Source organism: Nanorana parkeri, unplaced genomic scaffold, assembly GCF_000935625.1.
Source record: "Nanorana parkeri isolate BGI_ZX_2015 unplaced genomic scaffold, ASM93562v1 scaffold502, whole genome shotgun sequence".
In the NCBI taxonomy this organism is placed as follows: domain Eukaryota; kingdom Metazoa; phylum Chordata; class Amphibia; order Anura; family Dicroglossidae; genus Nanorana; species Nanorana parkeri.
This window is the reverse complement of record NW_017306770.1, coordinates 1,018,621-1,035,653: the sequence shown is the minus strand read 5'-3', so window position 1 is coordinate 1,035,653 and position 17,033 is coordinate 1,018,621.

Genomic DNA, 17,033 nt, shown 5'->3' with positions numbered 1-17,033 from the left:
GGGGGGTCAGATGAATGCTCCAGCAGCCTCTAGCAGCCGGGATAGATCCTCTAGCAGCAGAGATAAATGCTCCAGCAGCCTCGATGAATGTTCCAGCAGCCTCCTCGTGTGTCTCCTCCCTTCAGGTCCCGCGCAGCACTCCACAGCCTGCCAATGGTAGCCTGGCAGTCTCCCTCCCAGCCAATAGCAGCAGAAGTGGGCGGAGGGAGCTGCCGTGGCCGCCGAGGAGCCCGATCAGTGACACGGGCATTCGGGAAGGCAGCCGAACATGCTGTTCTCCTCGGCCGCTGAAGTAGCGTGTTAGCGCCGGCCCGACGGGGGCCGTTTTTAGAGGCAACAGAGAGGCCCGGGGGGCAACTGCCACCCTGCCCCCCGGCCCAGTCCGCCCCTGGCTGACAGGGATCTGCTGACACCACTGGGGATGATCTACTGCTTATTTTTCCACCACTGTTTGCTTAGTTATGGCACTATGAATGTATAAGTCCCCGTTCACACTGCTGATTCTCCTTTCACTGCTTAGTCACATACTGCTGGAGGGAGAAAATCTGTAAGTGTTACTTAACTGCAACATAGAAAAATCAGGTATCCGGTCTTGCCAGACAGGGCTGTGCAGGGTGGCAGAGCTATGTAAATCTTAGGACTGGATGAAACGAAATGACAATCCTTTGGCTGGTTGAACAGCTCCCAAATATGTATTTCATCTGTTAAATTAGCTGTTTGGCGTGGAGTTCAACTTTAAGAAGGATCCCTACCTTGGAAGGCATCCTGCCATGTGACCAGCCTAAGGGCCCATTTACACCAAATGTGTTGGAATGCGCTGGACAGCTTTGCCCAATACAGTCCCAACGGATAGAAAAGGCAATGTGTCATGTGTCCTAGGATGTCAGTTCACATCACTGCACTGCATTGTAAAAAGCAGGACAGCGCAGTGCAGCATGTTGCGTTGCTCTATGAAAGAAATGTTGCTGTGTCATTTCAATAAAGTTCAAAAAAGGTTGTATGGTGCTGTAATCAGCACAATGTGCTGCTTTCTTCACAGTGCACACCAATGACCACACGGCAATGTGTGCTGTCAGTGTGAACTGGCCTTAAACCTATATGAATCTCAAGTTTTTAATGGAGGTTTGATGATACCCAGAACTTCCTCTTCCAGTGCGCACACAGGTGACAATCCTGTGTCTAAAACGCTCGACAAGGAATCCCATTCGCTTGTCCCCTGTTCACACCTGAGTGTTTTTTTGCAAACAAATAAAACGCCTAAAGCTGGAGAAAGTACATGAGCTACTTTTTGGCAGATTACAGTGCTTTCTGATCCTATAGACTTCAATAGGAAACTTTGTGTGACAAAATGTGCAACAAAACACTCAGGTGTGAACAGGGGCCATAGAAGTGAATAGGATTCCTTGTGTTGCGCATTTTGTCCCACTTAGCTTTAAACGACAAAACGTCTGGGTGTGAACGGGGCCTGAGAGTTGTTGGCTAGGCCATATTCCATCATATAGGCATTCGTGACTAGTAAAATTATTATTGTGTATTGCATGGTACGTGAAAACCATACAGAAATACGTTGATTATTCGGGTGTTTGACAGCTAACTTGTTTGTAAAGTGTCTAGCTAAATCCCCCAAGGACACAGTGGGTGCTGTTAGTTTTGCTTTAAAAACTGAGTGTTAAAATGTATCAGTTGCCATAACAACAAGGAATAGAATGTTCAAGGCAAGCAGTTAAAGCTACAGATAGAGAACAAGTCTTAGTACTTCCAAGCATGTTCACATGATTGCTGTGTTTGAGTATTCAATCCAGCTTGTACTCTCTGTAGAACTATCTTACAAAAATGCCATTTGAGCACAGGAGCTACTTTTTATATTTGGAAAGGAAGAATGATTACAAAGACATAAAAAAGGAAATGCTTATATTAAAAAATGATACACTCACATAAAAAGCATATAAAATTGCATATCAGACTTGCCTGCCTAGGATGCCGGGTTTAACTATCTCTCTCAGGGCAGAGTCAGTGACATCAGAATGCTGGAGAGAGAGACAGTTAGACCTGGCATCCCAAGAAGGCGAGTCTGATATGCGATTTTATATCCTTTTTATGTGAGTGTAAAATTTTTTAATAAAGTATTTATTTAAAACGGGTTGTGCTATGCTATCTACCTCTATTTTTGAGTATTCTTTGAAATGAAGATGGGCTTTCATAAGATGAGAGATCGATAAGAGGGAGATCGTTCTATCCGGAGGGAGGAAGATCACGGCTACAAGTATCAGTAGGGAAAGACAATGATTCCACAAATAGCGTTTGTGACCTAAGGGTCTGAACAAGGAGGTGAGCGGCTTATATACTAGAGCACTGGTGTCTGTGAGCACTGAAGCAATTCGTTCATTTATTTATTTATGTATTTGATGACACATATCTATGAAAAGGTTTATGACAATTAAATACAAGAAGTCACAGGAGTGTGAAGAGTTATACACAGGAAAAGACTGAGAACACTTTTTTTATAAATCAAGATTGGAGTCTTTGGTTGCAACAATTTTAATGACATTTTGTTTCAACTATGTGATTAAACAAATTGATATAGGGCACTTTTGCTTATAGTGGACACCTTGGAAGCCTTTCAGGCCCGGTGCAGAAGTGAGCGGTCGTGCACAATTGCAGACAACGATTGCCGCGCAGCCAGGGGCGTCCCGAGGCTGGGTGACACCTGGAGCGGTTACCGAGTGTCACCCCGCTGACTCGCCACTGCGCATGCGCGTGACGTCACCAAAAGGAGTGACACGCGCGCGATTACGTCATCGCACACGAGCGGCACTCTTCTGAATTGACACCAAAATGACTGTCAGTCATTTTGGTGTCACCCCTCCAATGGTGTCACCCGGGTGCGGTCTGCACCCCCACCCCCCTTGTGACGCCACTGCGCACGGCCCCATTGATTTCAATGGGGTTACATCCATGCGGCAATATCAGAAAAAAGGTACATTGCCTTGTGGTCACAGATCGCCTCGGTGTGCACCAGCCCTCAATAAGAAGTGCTTTGTTGTACAATTATTTTATTGCAACAGAACATAAATACAGATCATACAGTAGAAGTAAGGTCCAGCAGGTTTATACAATGGAAAATTGACTTAGAACAATACAACGGCGTATTGGGAGAGCGGGGCTGGAACGACTTTCCTTGGTGCGTGAAAAGGAGGCGAAAGGGAAAGCCCCATCTGTATGTAATCCCCGCATCTCTGAGAACTTGCAGGTAGGGTCGGAGGACTCTGCGCTTCTGGATGGTCGATGGGGCCAGATCCGAATACAGGCTGTAAGGGTGGCCCTGGAAGGACAGCGCCGGCGCCTGCCTCGCTACCTGCAGAAGTCTCTCCTTCGTACGGAAGTAATGCAGTTTAACCACCACATCCCGCGGCGGTCCGTCCGGCCTTCGCGGTCCAAGCGCCCTATGGATGCGGTCCATCTCCAGGCGGTCTGCGGGCAGATCAGGGGCCAGTTCCTGGAATAAAGCGGTGGCCGTGCCCACAAGGTCTTCGATGGATTCGGGAAGGCCCCGGACGCGTATGTTGCTGCGCCGGGCTCGGTTCTCATGATCCTCCAGTTGGTCGCGGAGGAGAGATAGCTCCGACTGGGCAGATTCCAGGTCCTGTTCATGGCCCTCTAGTATAGTGGTGACATCATCCATTCGGGACTCCAGGGAGGCCGTGCGATGTCCGATCTCCCTAATCTCCCGCCGGAGCTCCGAGGTGATAGCAGCGGAGGCTTTAGAGAGCTCCTCGCGCACCATATCCCGCATATGCACCAAGAGCCGGATCTCTGCTCAGCAAACGGGTCTTGACTGTCCTCCGAGTCAGCCGACAGTCGGGGAGCTACATCGTCAAGTAGGCCGCCGGGCGCCATCTTGCCCAGAGCGCGGCGAGTGCGAGGAGTCTCGGAGGGCTGGTTGCCGCGCTTGTATTTCGATTGTGAGGATCTCATTCGGACGCCGGGGGTGAGTAGGTTCACAAGCAACCTAGGGATCCGACCCGGTAAGCAGGGTTATGGCTGAATGCGGGTGTCTCTCGGCTCAAGAAGTGCGGAGCGCTATCAAGAAGCAGCCATCTTGCACCGTCGCGCGCATGCGCCCCCTAGCATCATAGATTTTGAAGGACTGCTAATTTGTCCAGGACTGGCTGGCCAAGCAATCTTTGATGTTAAAAGAAGTCTCCAAGAACCCAAAATTGAATTGCGCAATCTTTAGGTAACTGTTGAAACAGTTAGAGTTAAAGGGCATGCATCTTAGAAAGCTTGAAATTAGGAGGACATTTAACCTGCATGGGAGGTGTTCCAGGAAAAAAAAAACTCTTGCTATCCAAAAAGAATATTACAGCAAGGTTACAGTTTGCCATCAAACAAATAAGAAGCGGTCACACCTTCTGGAACCATGTGTTGAGAATGGATTAATCAAATGTTGTTTGGCCTTAGTAACAGAAGACATGTGTGTTGCAAAGCAAAGACAGGATTTCTGAAGAAGAACCTCATACCAACCATGAAGCATGGTAGTAGAAATGTTATGGTTTGGGGTTGCTTTGCTGCTTCAGGGCCTGTGCATCTTGCAGGGTGACTTACCAAAGGCAAATGGGCTGTTCACTTTTACTTAACAAGGGAATTTTCCCTTAGCTTTGTAGATCCTCGGGAGAGCGGGGCTGGAACGACTTTCCTTGGTGCGTGAAAAGGAGGCGAAAGGGAAAGCCCCATCTGTATGTAATCCCCGCATCCCTGAGAACTTGCAGGTAGGGTCGGAGGACTCTGCGCTTCTGGATGGTCGATGGGGCCAGATCCGAATACAGGCTGTAAGGGTGGCCCTGGAAGGACAGCGCCGGCGCCTGCCTCGCTACCTGCAGAAGTCTCTCCTTCGTACGGAAGTAATGCAGTTTAACCACCACATCCCGCGGCGGTCCGTCCGGCCTTCGGGGTCCAAGCGCCCTATGGATGCGGTCCATCTCCAGGCGGTCTGCGGGCAGATCAGGGGCCAGTTCCTGGAATAAAGCGGTGGCCGTGCCCACCAGGTCTTCGATGGATTCGGGAAGGCCCCGGACGCGTATGTTGCTGCGCCGGGCCCGGTTCTCATGATCCTCCAGTTGGTCGCGGAGGAGAGATAGCTCCGACTGGGCAGATTCCAGGTCCTGTTCATGGCCCTCTAGTATAGTGGTGACATCATCCATTCGGGACTCCAGGGAGGCCGTGCGATGTCCGATCTCCCTAATCTCCCGCCGGAGCTCCGAGGTGATAGCAGCGGAGGCTTTAGAGAGCTCCTCGCGCACCATATCCCGCATATGCACCAGGAGCCGGATCTCTGCTCAGCAAACGGGTCTTGACTGTCCTCCGAGTCAGCCGACAGTCGGGGAGCTACATCGTCAAGTAGGCCGCCGGGCGCCATCTTGCCCAGAGCGCAGCGAGTGCGAGGAGTCTCGGAGGGCTGGTTGCCGCGCTTGTATTTCGATTGTGAGGATCTCATTCGGACGCCGGGGGGTGAGTGGGTCACAAGCAACCTAAGGATCCGACCCGGTAAGCAGGGTTATGGCTGAATGCGGGTGTCTCTCGGCTCAAGAAGTGCGGAGCGGTATCAAGAGGCAGCCATCTTGCACCGCCGCGCGCATGCGCCCAATAAGAAGTGCTTTGACTTGCAAAGGTGGTTGTTAGAGGATTGAGCATTAACATTTATTCACGGAGATATGTATATTTTTCACTGTTATTTTGTATATAGTAGTTTGTTTTGGGTTACAGTGCTGCTCCATTCTTAGAATATATCAGTGCAGGCTCATGCAGTAAATTTAAGTGATCAGCTGTGATTACAACACCCAGTCATTTAGAGCATTCGAGCGCAGAAGCCTTTATATAATAGTTTACTGATATTTTCAGTGTGTTTTGGAACTGTTGGGGATAGCTGACAATTCTGTGCAGGCGGAGATACTGTCTTTTTTTTTCTCTTAAATTTTGCATTGGTTCATCTTGTTCATGATAGTGCCAGGCTTCCCATGTCTATTAGCCCTACAAATGACCAGAACTGAATAACAAGATTAATTATCACTTTAATTGTGTTTGCTGCAAAGATTGCAAACTTTGAGCATGTTCGCAAACTGAACCCTGGCAAACTCTCTCATTCCTAATCATTATCACTCATCACAGTCACAGACAGTGGATTTGCTAATTGCCAGGTCTCACCACTAGCTGTCAGTAATTCTTATTGTTTCTCAGGGAACTTTTCTTGAGGTTATCCCCAGCCTTTTAAAGATTATCAAGAATAAAAGGGCCACTTAAAGGTTTTTGTACAAGTCATAAAGGAGCTAATTTCAAATGTTATTCCATGACCCTCAGAAGTGTGAAGATAGGTCACTCAAAATTGCAAGGAAGGTATTATTAAATGCAAACAATGTCCCATAGGTCAAAATTGCCAATGTTTCAAGGCCACACAGGGTACCTTCCTCAAGGTGACACAGTGACCAGGTGACTCTATTGCTTTAAGGAAGGGACCCTGGGCGGCCCTGAAATATTGGCAGTTTTACCTATGTGACAATTTATGCAATAAATAATAAGACAATTTTGAGAGCTGGTGACCTATATTCACGACACAATCCATGGCGATCACTTCGGGCACCTATGTTACCTACATTGGTCGCAACACTGTGTGCAGCAGGCATCTTGCACAATTCCATGATCCTGTTTTTACAGATACTTATCTGGTATGCCTGACCATCAGAGGGTCCCCAAGAACAAAGCCTGTCACTTCAGATAGGTCCCCAACCCACAAACTACACAATTATGCAAACTATATATAGTATAGTATATATTATTTCTATACTGTTTATTACACTATTTATACTCCAGATGAGCTCCTAATCTACAAGACACGCTTTCTTTAGGTCACTTCATCACATTTTTTTTACAATGTATTAGTTTTTTTATTATACAGTTTATTCTATTATTTATGTTATTTATTGTGCTATGCTAAAAATTCCAACCAGAAAAGTCCCAAATAACAAATTACATTATACAAAATCTATTACGAAGCTGGAAGCTATTTATTTCTAAACACGAGGGATTTGCTGTAGGTTTCCAGCAGCCTTATACAAGTTCTATACAGTCCAGCAGAAATGTGGATGTAATTGTATTTAATTTCACATGCTGTTAAGTATAAGAGAATGTCAGGATGGACTCAGGATGTGAATATATTCCCTAATGATGTGTGCTGGCTGTAGATTGGCTCACACTGGCCATAAGTGATACGTTATGTTGCAATTTGTACGTTTGGAAGAATTATTTGTCCCTATGGCATTAACTGAACTATTTCCTTCAAGAGTAACTGCATTAATTCTAAAATTAAAGCAAGAACATGACAGATCACTGCCGCAAGACGGAATTCGATATCCTGAACCCGTCATTTCTTAATGGAAATAGAAAAAAAAACATATATTATGGCAGAAAAGAAAACAAAATGTTACTTGTAGGTCAACTCTCTAGATTGTGATACAGCTTGGAGATTATTTCCAGGATATGCGTAATTTCGTTCATACGCTATAAATATAAATGGTCAAGTTCCACGCTTATGGCACCTTTTAATGTTGTATAACTCAAAATTCTTCTTAAGTGACTAGCTGATTTTTATATTACCACATAAGGGATATTTCACTTGATGGAATGGCATAAAAAGAAAAGTGACAAAGGAAACAGAAAAAGGTAGGGTAAAGATGTGAATGCACTACTAATGGGCAGATCGAGTCTTCTGTCTTTAGGGGGCACAGGGTAATAAATATCCACCTGAATTTTAAGAGGATGGTAAAGCCGGAACACTGAGTAAAGTCTTCTTCAGCACATCCTAAATATTCTTAATGAGGTTAAGGTCTGGACTCTGTGATAGCTAATCCATTTGTGAAAATCATGTCTTGTGATCCCTGAACCACTCTTTCACATTTTGAGCCTTATAAATCCTGGCATTGTCATCTTGGAAAATGCCCGTGCCATTTTTTGGGGGCATAATGTTCCTGTACCGAGGCCTATTACCCAATGGAAGGCTCTGACCTATTTGCTTAGCTAAATGCAGGTGTTGACTTTTTTTTGGCCAGGCTGTGTATAAACTTATATATATAGATATATATAGAGATATATATATATACTGTGTATATATATATATCTCTATATATATATATACACAGTGTGTGTATATATATATATATATATGGAGTTCTTTAGGAAAAAATATTTATTTCCTTCAAGAAGTGTGTAGCAACAGGTGACCTCTAATAATCAGTAAGCTTTGCTCCTATCTAGAAAGAGAGCTCAAGAGGGAAGGGAATATGACAGTTAGAGCTGTGTGGTGACATACTGAGGAGCGGACATCTTGTGGGAGATGAGGAAGGAAAACCATTGCAATGTAGTAGCTATTATGTGTCCCCCATCATTGGAGAGCATGGTGCTGCCTGCCATGTTCTGCCAGAAGCTATAGAGAATGAGAGGAGAAAGGCATCCCCAGTGTGCCAGATGTAACTTACTACCTCAGTGAGTGACTATTTGACTAAAAAATAAACATGCATGAGAAAATTATTTGTATTGAATCTTGCATTTAATCTGCTGTTGAATGTGAAAATGGATCTCTTGTTAACCATCTTCTGTAACATCCAAGCATGTGGACATCTATTCAATAGCTGAACAATAAAAGATCATGTGCAAAGATGGGACAGATATTGGTAAAAGAATAGGGTAACCAAACAGTTAACATTGAAGAGAAGGCTACTATAAACCAGCTTTTCTGTTTACTCCATAGTACTACCCCTAGTTTGCATACATTAATAAATTGCATTATAAACGCCTTTTTTTAAAATTTGTTTCTATGTATTCCCATGACCATGGCTACTGCGGCTGGTCAGAGGGAATTCTCTCCCCCCAACAAAGACTTAGGAAAGTGGACATGGGTGAGTGACGTCACTGCGCTATTGAATTCACATCTATTGTCAGACCTACACAGAGATGAGAGGGAACTTTGTGGTCACATGACTGCATAAAAAAATGTAAGAAGCATTTATAATGCAATTTATTGGATACTACATGCTGGACAAGGGTTACATTACAATGTCAATATTTAAAAGCTGGTTTATTGTAGACTTTTCTTCTACTTTAAATGCTGTGAGAAGGCAGTGTGCAAAGGAAAACCTAGGGGTACAAGCAAAGCCGGATGCCCCACAAGGCCACTGAGGCCATGGCCTTGGGGTGCCAGGGAGTAGAGGAGTGGCACAGCCGATACTGGCCCTTTAAATTTTTTAGGAAGTTCAGCTGCCTGCAGTCCTGAGCTTGCAGGAGACCTCAGGCAGCTGTCTATGATAGTGCCGGTCCGGCTGCACATTGCCTCCTTCTTCTTCCCGACACCGGCAGAGCACAGGACAACCCCACACTCACGAGCACAGCCCTCGAGCCTGGCACAAGCCCGGATCCCAACTTTTCAGCCCTAGAGAGCTCAGCAGCCGCATGCAGAGCCCTGGAGAGCCTGGCACCCACCCACAGAGCCCTGGAGAGAACCACACGCAGCCCTCGTGAGACTTGCACGCATCCCTGATGAGACCTTCACGCATCTCTATTGAGGCCTGCACGCACCCCTTCTGGGATCTGCATGCAGCACTGGTGAGACCTAAATGCATGCCTGGTGAGACCTGCATGCATCTCTAGTGAGTAAGAATGCGTGTATGAATGTTATGGACAACGTTGTTCTTTTATGAAGATTTTTGTAGAAATGGAGTAACAGGTGCGGAATATGAGATTTTGTAACAATAAAGTTTATACTTTTATAAGAAAAAGGTCTTGGTCTGTTCAGTAACCATCTTTCACAGTGTCTTTTCTTCTAAGAACACTGTTACCATTTTTTTGTGCATCTCTAGTGAGACCTGCACGCATCCTTGCTGAGATCTGCACACATCCCTGGTGAGACACAAAAGCCTCCCTGGTGAGATGTGCACGCAGCCCTGGTGAGACCCAAACGCAGCCCTGGTGAGACCCAAATGTAGCCCTGGTGCAATCTGCATGCACCCCTTTATAATTGCTGAGTAATGATGGATTGCTGGGATCTGTAGTCCTCTATAGCTGGTTGCCATTCTTAATTGCTGTATATTTAATGATTATACAGCAATAGAGAATGGCAATCGGCTATAGAAGACTACAAATCTCAGCAATCCATGATTGCTGGTAGCCATTCTCCATTGCTGATTAATCATGGATTGCTGAGATTTTTAGTCCTCTATAGAGGGTTGTCATTCTCCATTGCTGAATAATCATGGATTGCTGAGATTTTTAGTCCTCTATAGAGGGTTGTCATTCTCCATTGCTGAATAATCATGGATTACTGAGATTTGTAGTCCTCTATAGAGGGTTGCCATTCTCCATTGCTGAATAATCATGGATTGCTAATATTTTTAGTCCTCTATGGAGGGTTGTCATTCTCCATTGCTGAATAATCATGGATTGCTGAGATTTTTAGTCCTCTATAGAGGGTTGTCATTCTCCATTGCTGAATAATCATGGATTGCTGAGATGTTTAGTCCTCTATAGAGGGTTGTCATTCTCCATTGCTGAATAATCATGGATTGCTGAGATTTTTAGTCCTCTATAGAGGGTTGCCATTCTCCATTGCTGAATAATCATGGAATGAGTTACAGTTCTTCATAATTATAAAGAAACTGCCCTACAATCATTAGTCTGTAATGTTTTTTTAAAACAACATTGCACTGGTTTGGGCACAATAGTGGAGAGTGGCCCTGGAAGTGTTAGTGAATGGACTCTGAGCTCCTGAAGTCAGGCTGAAAGTCAACAGTTTTGAATCCAGCATGGATCCCTCATCAGATAAATCAAGCACTAATGCAATGATGAATCAAATTACAAAGTCAAATACTGAATTAACCAGAAATCTGTGTCACATCACTTAATAAACACCTATAGTGCCAACGTGATTGTATAGAAAATGCACACATTCAGAAGCAAAGTAGTATAGCTCAAAGACAGAAAGTACCTACAGTATATAAAAAAGGAAAACTAAAAAGCATTATCAACTCATCTTAAAGAAACAATTGTAAATCCTGACAATCTAAGGCTACTTTTACAAGGGCTTTCCCATCAGGTCCACCTGCCAGTTTTTTCAGGCGGACCTGATTGGAAGCCTGATGTTAGTGTATAGGCAGCCAAATCTAAATGGATGTGCATCTGTTTACATCCAATTAACCTTGGTTTCGGCCAGGTCTCGAAAAACAAAAGGAACAGAGATCCATATTGCCAGACCTGATTGTGCTAGATCGGGGTAACTGGATGTAAATGGATGCCCCTCTGTTTAGATCCGGCTGCCCAAACACTAACATGAGTCCTCCATCGAAAGAAAAGATGGAAAAAACTGCATGGACATGGATGTCACAGTTGTGCACTGATTCCCTCCTCATCATACTGTGTAAAAGAGGCCTAATATATACAGAAATAATCCAGGCAGGTTGCCGCACCACAATGTCTGCATTTTATCCATATATATTGTTTTATGTGTTCACTAAATTACACTAAGTTCAAACTGACACATCATTACACACAAAAATGGTTAATTTGCAGTTCAGTAGTATTTCACTCTATACAATAAGACAATATAGTTCAATGTTAGTTCACCGTTGCATCTAGGCTGCTCATTATATTTCTAGAAATCATCAGAGCCCAATACTAGCTGGTGTGTGTACACTGCATGTGGTAAAGTATACAGTATATTCATAGATTTCATACGGTTTTGAATAATACATTCTCCTTGGGCTTCTTTTCTTTTCATCCTCCATTCACCTAATGCATAATACATGTGAACTGAGCTAAGAATAGCACAAACATCTAAACTACATGTGACATTTTTAGCATTTGATGAGATGCAAGGTGCAGAATCGTGCAAGATAAAATGCAACATTAATTATTACAGAACATGTGCTTTGGCATCTTCGTGAGAAGAACATGTGGTAATTATGAAAAGTACACTTTAACCTTGCCTCATTAAAACCTGCAAAGCAGATACTGAAAGGTGATCTGTAACTACCTAACAGTTGCGATGGATCGCTCGTGATTGAGACAAGTAAGTTACTGGGGTATCAATCATCTATTGGTTTTTACTGCTTTTCAGAACTATGTTCTCACTTACTGTCCTGGTAACAAAGTTTAACTAGTTTCTCCAGACAGACAGTGAGAGTCTATTTCAAACAGCAACACACATGGAAGGAGAAATACACGTTTTATTCAATTGGAAGAGTGCTAGAACCCTTTTTTATTTCTGTATTTTTCCTCTCCTTCTGGTAAATTGATTGTCACCAAGAACAGTGAGGGAAAATGAAACCCCAGAGAGCCATACAAATACAACAGGGGTTCTAACTATTCTCACTCCATCCACAAACTACATTTTAACAAAGCCAGAGCAATTTTCCCACCACCATATTGGTACCAGTGTTTCAGTGGCCAAAACAATACTGTACTGAAGATGCCAGTCATCTTACATCAAAGGGCTGCCATTTCCCCAAAGGGGCATAATGTTGCCAGGGAGGTACCATATTACCAGGAGCTACAGGGGTGCCATACAAACACAGAACCATGGGAATTCCACCCTGCTGTATCCTTGGGAGGAAGTACATGATAACAAATGCTTCCATACTTGTTCTGTCCCCACTACACGTTAACCTGTGGCCTTTATAGCTCAACGTGCAGCTTAACCCTCCTATGCTGTAATAAGCCCGACTGGATGAAATCTTGAAGGTTTATTAACAAAACAGGGTGGGGTGAAACTTGTGAAAAAGAACGTGAAAACATAAAATCAATATATGAACATGTAAATAAAGTGACAGCTTACAAATATAAAGAGAAACAAGTCCACCCCTACCAGCGATGCCACCTAGGGGAATGTTGGCGTTTTTCTCCAGACATGTACTGATGATGGCACTGGATCCTCTTCTCCTCGGTTCCAAAAGGGAGATGGAGTCCGAGAGTACCCGTTTCCTTCTTTTTGCAGTGAACTTACCATAGAAAAACCGTTCACTCTATAGAAAATAGAGATATATGCTCTACAGCACCAGCTTGTGGCTAATTTTGCGATGGCAGGTAAGTCAATAAATGTTATGCCTGTGTGGTAGAACAATACTAACACAACAGTGACTGCATTTCACCCATTTCCAGCCACCTCTCCTAATGACGAACCTTCCAATACAGGGTCTGCCTCTATCTTATATACTCTATATCTTCAAAACTGGATTGATTTATTAGTACATCTTTCACATAATGGGAACTGTATGTTGCCATATTGGTTTCTGATTGACAGCCATCACTGGTAGATAGAAGCTGATATTGCATTCACTTATACTCAAGTGACCCTGCACTGGAATGGGATTTGTGTACACTTGATTGGGGGCAGGCTTATAAATTTAGATCCCTGTCTTTATCATAAGAAGTGATGAGGTATACAGATGTGAAGTCATCCACATTTCTAAAAGTGCTGTTATTAATTGCACAAGTGTACTGCACTGTTGGCTACAACTGGCTCTGATCATCCCCATAGACCATATAGGAGATAATTGTTTTGCAACAGGAGAAGAGGACACTCAGCTGGATGGGAACACCAAAACCCCCACAAGTCAGTGATTCAGCCTGCCACATTCAACATATAACTGAAATATCAGTTTGTGTGAGTGACCCTTTAAATATAAAAAAAAAACCCTCCATAATAGAAACATCATTTATAGAACAATATAAAACATAAGAACTATTTTTTCCCGACAACCAACTTTTTCTAAAGGCAATATTTGGCAATTTGAGCTCACCATTAAAAAAACATTGGGCTCCCTCTCCCCTGTTTAGTCCTTTAAACTAGTAAAACTGGTACTAGCAAGAAATAGCCCAAGGTTGATTATATGAATGCAAGCCAGATGAGTATTACATATGCAAATTAAAAGCAATTACCAAACCAGATAGGATCAGTTTAAAACACATCAGTTAGACTTTCCCTGTAAGTAAATATTTTGAACCAAGCCAAGCCCATTATTCTTACAAAGCTGTTAAAAGAGAAAAACTCCAGTCAGAAGAAAGAAAAAAAGCAATAAACGTTGTTATTGTAATTTTTTTTTATATATACTTTTTTTATATTTATTAAACTGAACCTGCACTCACTCTCAAAACAAAACTGCCTGGAGACATGAATATTAGGAACTTAGAGATGCTTGTACTTACTTACAGAATGTTTCTAGAGCACCCTGAAAGCTGGAGAGTCCTATTATCTAAATAGCGAGTTGGGGGGCTACATTTGGTGATCTCCCCTACTCCCTCCTGACTCTTTGTCTCGATATTGGTCCATTACTCTCATGGGTATCTTTACTGACCAACAGTGAGGTGTTGAGAATTGCAAGATCCAGGATCTTGAATTACTATTGTTATAACAGAAAGCCATGGGTTTTGGAACTCTGGATGCAATCTGTAAATATATGCAGGCACCTCTAAAAGTCTGCCACTCATGTACCCAAGCAGTTTAGTTGGCAAAAAGTAAGCACATCATAATTTTAATAATGACCCATCTCAAAATTTACATATGAAAGATTGGAATTATTTGCAAATCAGCTCCCTGCATTTGATGTTATATTTCCTATTGTTGATGGATGATTATTTTGCTGTTGGAGAGAACTGCTTAGTTTTATGCCTAACTACTTTGTATTTGGTCTCTTTAAGGAAGTTATGCTAAGTTTGGTATAATTTAAGATTATTTTCCGATGTGCTTAATACCTTTCAATGACTATATACAGTAAATTAATTCAGTCTGTCAGACAGGACTAGAATAGGCCTTGAAATGCACCTGCACCCAGACTATTGATATTAAAGCATTTGCATATTCTTAGCGGGCAGTAAAAGAGCATTAAAATAAGCTCTCACTGACCTATGTAGCTGCATGTACTCTGGAGAAATTCACCCTCAAAGATCACAGCAAAGTCTCTGATGTAGAGTTTCAGTGCCCTGCCAACAGCATACAGAACTTGGTGATTGTAAAAGTTAGGCAGGCTGTGATTCAAATGACTCTGCTGTTAACTTTGAGGATGAATTGCTCCACAGTGCCTGCAGCAGAGAATGCAAGAACACAGAGTGGCATGAGCAGGCCCGCCGCTACCGCAAGGCAAGTCAGGCGGCCACCTGAGGGCGCTGCAGGGTGAGGGCGGAGGGGGGGCGCAAAAATTCACCTTGCCTGTGTAGGCAGGAATCCTAGCACCGGCCCTGGGCATGAGTGCCACTGTTACAGGCAGTGAAGGCTGACAGATGTGTGGGTCAGGTGACTGTAGACTACTGGACAGGAACCAGACACAAGAACATTGGGATACCAGAGTAGGTGATAGAAACGTCGGCAAGATACAAGCCAAGGTTTCTGGTCGTACGTTTCAGGAGATACGTTCGTAGTTGGTCAGTAACAGCCGGGCAGCAGAAGTACAAGGCAGACGGCAGTAAGCAAGATCAAGAAGGCAGGGCAAAGTCACCGTGGCAAGCGAAGGTGCAAGGGCAGGTCACAAGGTAAGCCAATTCCTTGAACGCAGGAAAGCAGAACAGCAGGTGAGGCTGCATGTTAACAGGAACTAGATAAGGGCCACTTAGCTATCTCTTCATGCATTGTTCATGTTTATATAGGCCATTTGGTGCCAACACTAGTGCTCAGCATGCACACACATACCCATGCACACGCCAAGCAGTCACCCTAAGCAGAGGGCCATGCAACATAATATGCGCACTCACGTGTGCATAGACTGATCTTCTTGTACTAGAGCAAACCAGCCCTTCATGTAATGTCTATTTTTTTCAGTCTCCCTCTTTCATAGTATGATGTTGATTATCACTATACAGGTGCTGTGGACCAAAACTATAGGTAAGCATTAGTGAGAAAGGAAAGGTGCAGAATCAACAGAAATACAATGGTGAGTTGCTACCTCAGTGGTCACCGGGTGTAACCTCTCCCCCTTTAGGTAATAACCATTTGGAACAACACACAGAAAAGTGGGGTTTTTTTGAGAGGTATAACACCAACACTTGATTTCTTTGATATAAAAAAATATATTTATTTGACATATAATAAAACACATGTGTACATTTCATGAAATAGAATCTTAGTTCAATATCATCTTAAGTACATTAAAACCATTGCATCCTAGTTCCAATTCATTTTGTTCATGCGCATTCATTTGGGAGATCCATGTATCCAATCCCTACGCGTTTCACATATTGCTTCCTCAGGGGAGCATGGATCTGTCTAATAGGAGATTTTGAATTTTGAATTAGTTTATCTAGATCACGCAATATGTAAATCCATTCTGAAGTCTAAACACCGAAGAAAACTGTGCTTCTGGCGGCTCCGCCGGACAGAGGGACACCCATCACCAAGATCACCCCCATAGCCCAATCACCTCTCACTTACCACCCAATGGGATTCCCGGATGCGGATAAAATTCCCCAGATTAAGTGTAGACAGGGATCGATATCCCGACGTCACCACTTGTGAGGCATTAATTATGTGTGGAGGGGGAGGGCGAATAGAATGATGAGGACAAAGCAGTTTATTGTAAACACTGTTTATTTCCTGTCTGATTCCTTTTGCTGTTTTTTTTTTCTTTTCACAGAGTGCAGTGAGAGAGAGAGAATTCCCCATAAACAGTGTATTGTTTGCATTATTACACAGTATAATAAATAAGATATTAGCAGCTGAATCTAAAACTGTAAAAGTAGGGACATTTGCTCTGATCATAAATGTATGAGAAAGCCCAGAGCGTAAAGGGTTTAAAGGTATGAATATCCGTTAGACAGATATGCATTTCTGTGACTTAGATATTTATGACTAAATGTATTTTGCATAGTGTTGCCTAGTGAGAACAAAATGATCTTGTTTAACCATAAAGGTATATTATTAGCAATATACGGTACCTGTGCTTGTTTTGTATGTATATTTATATTCTTTATTGTTGTACTTTAATTACAAGTTTATTAAATTTATTTAA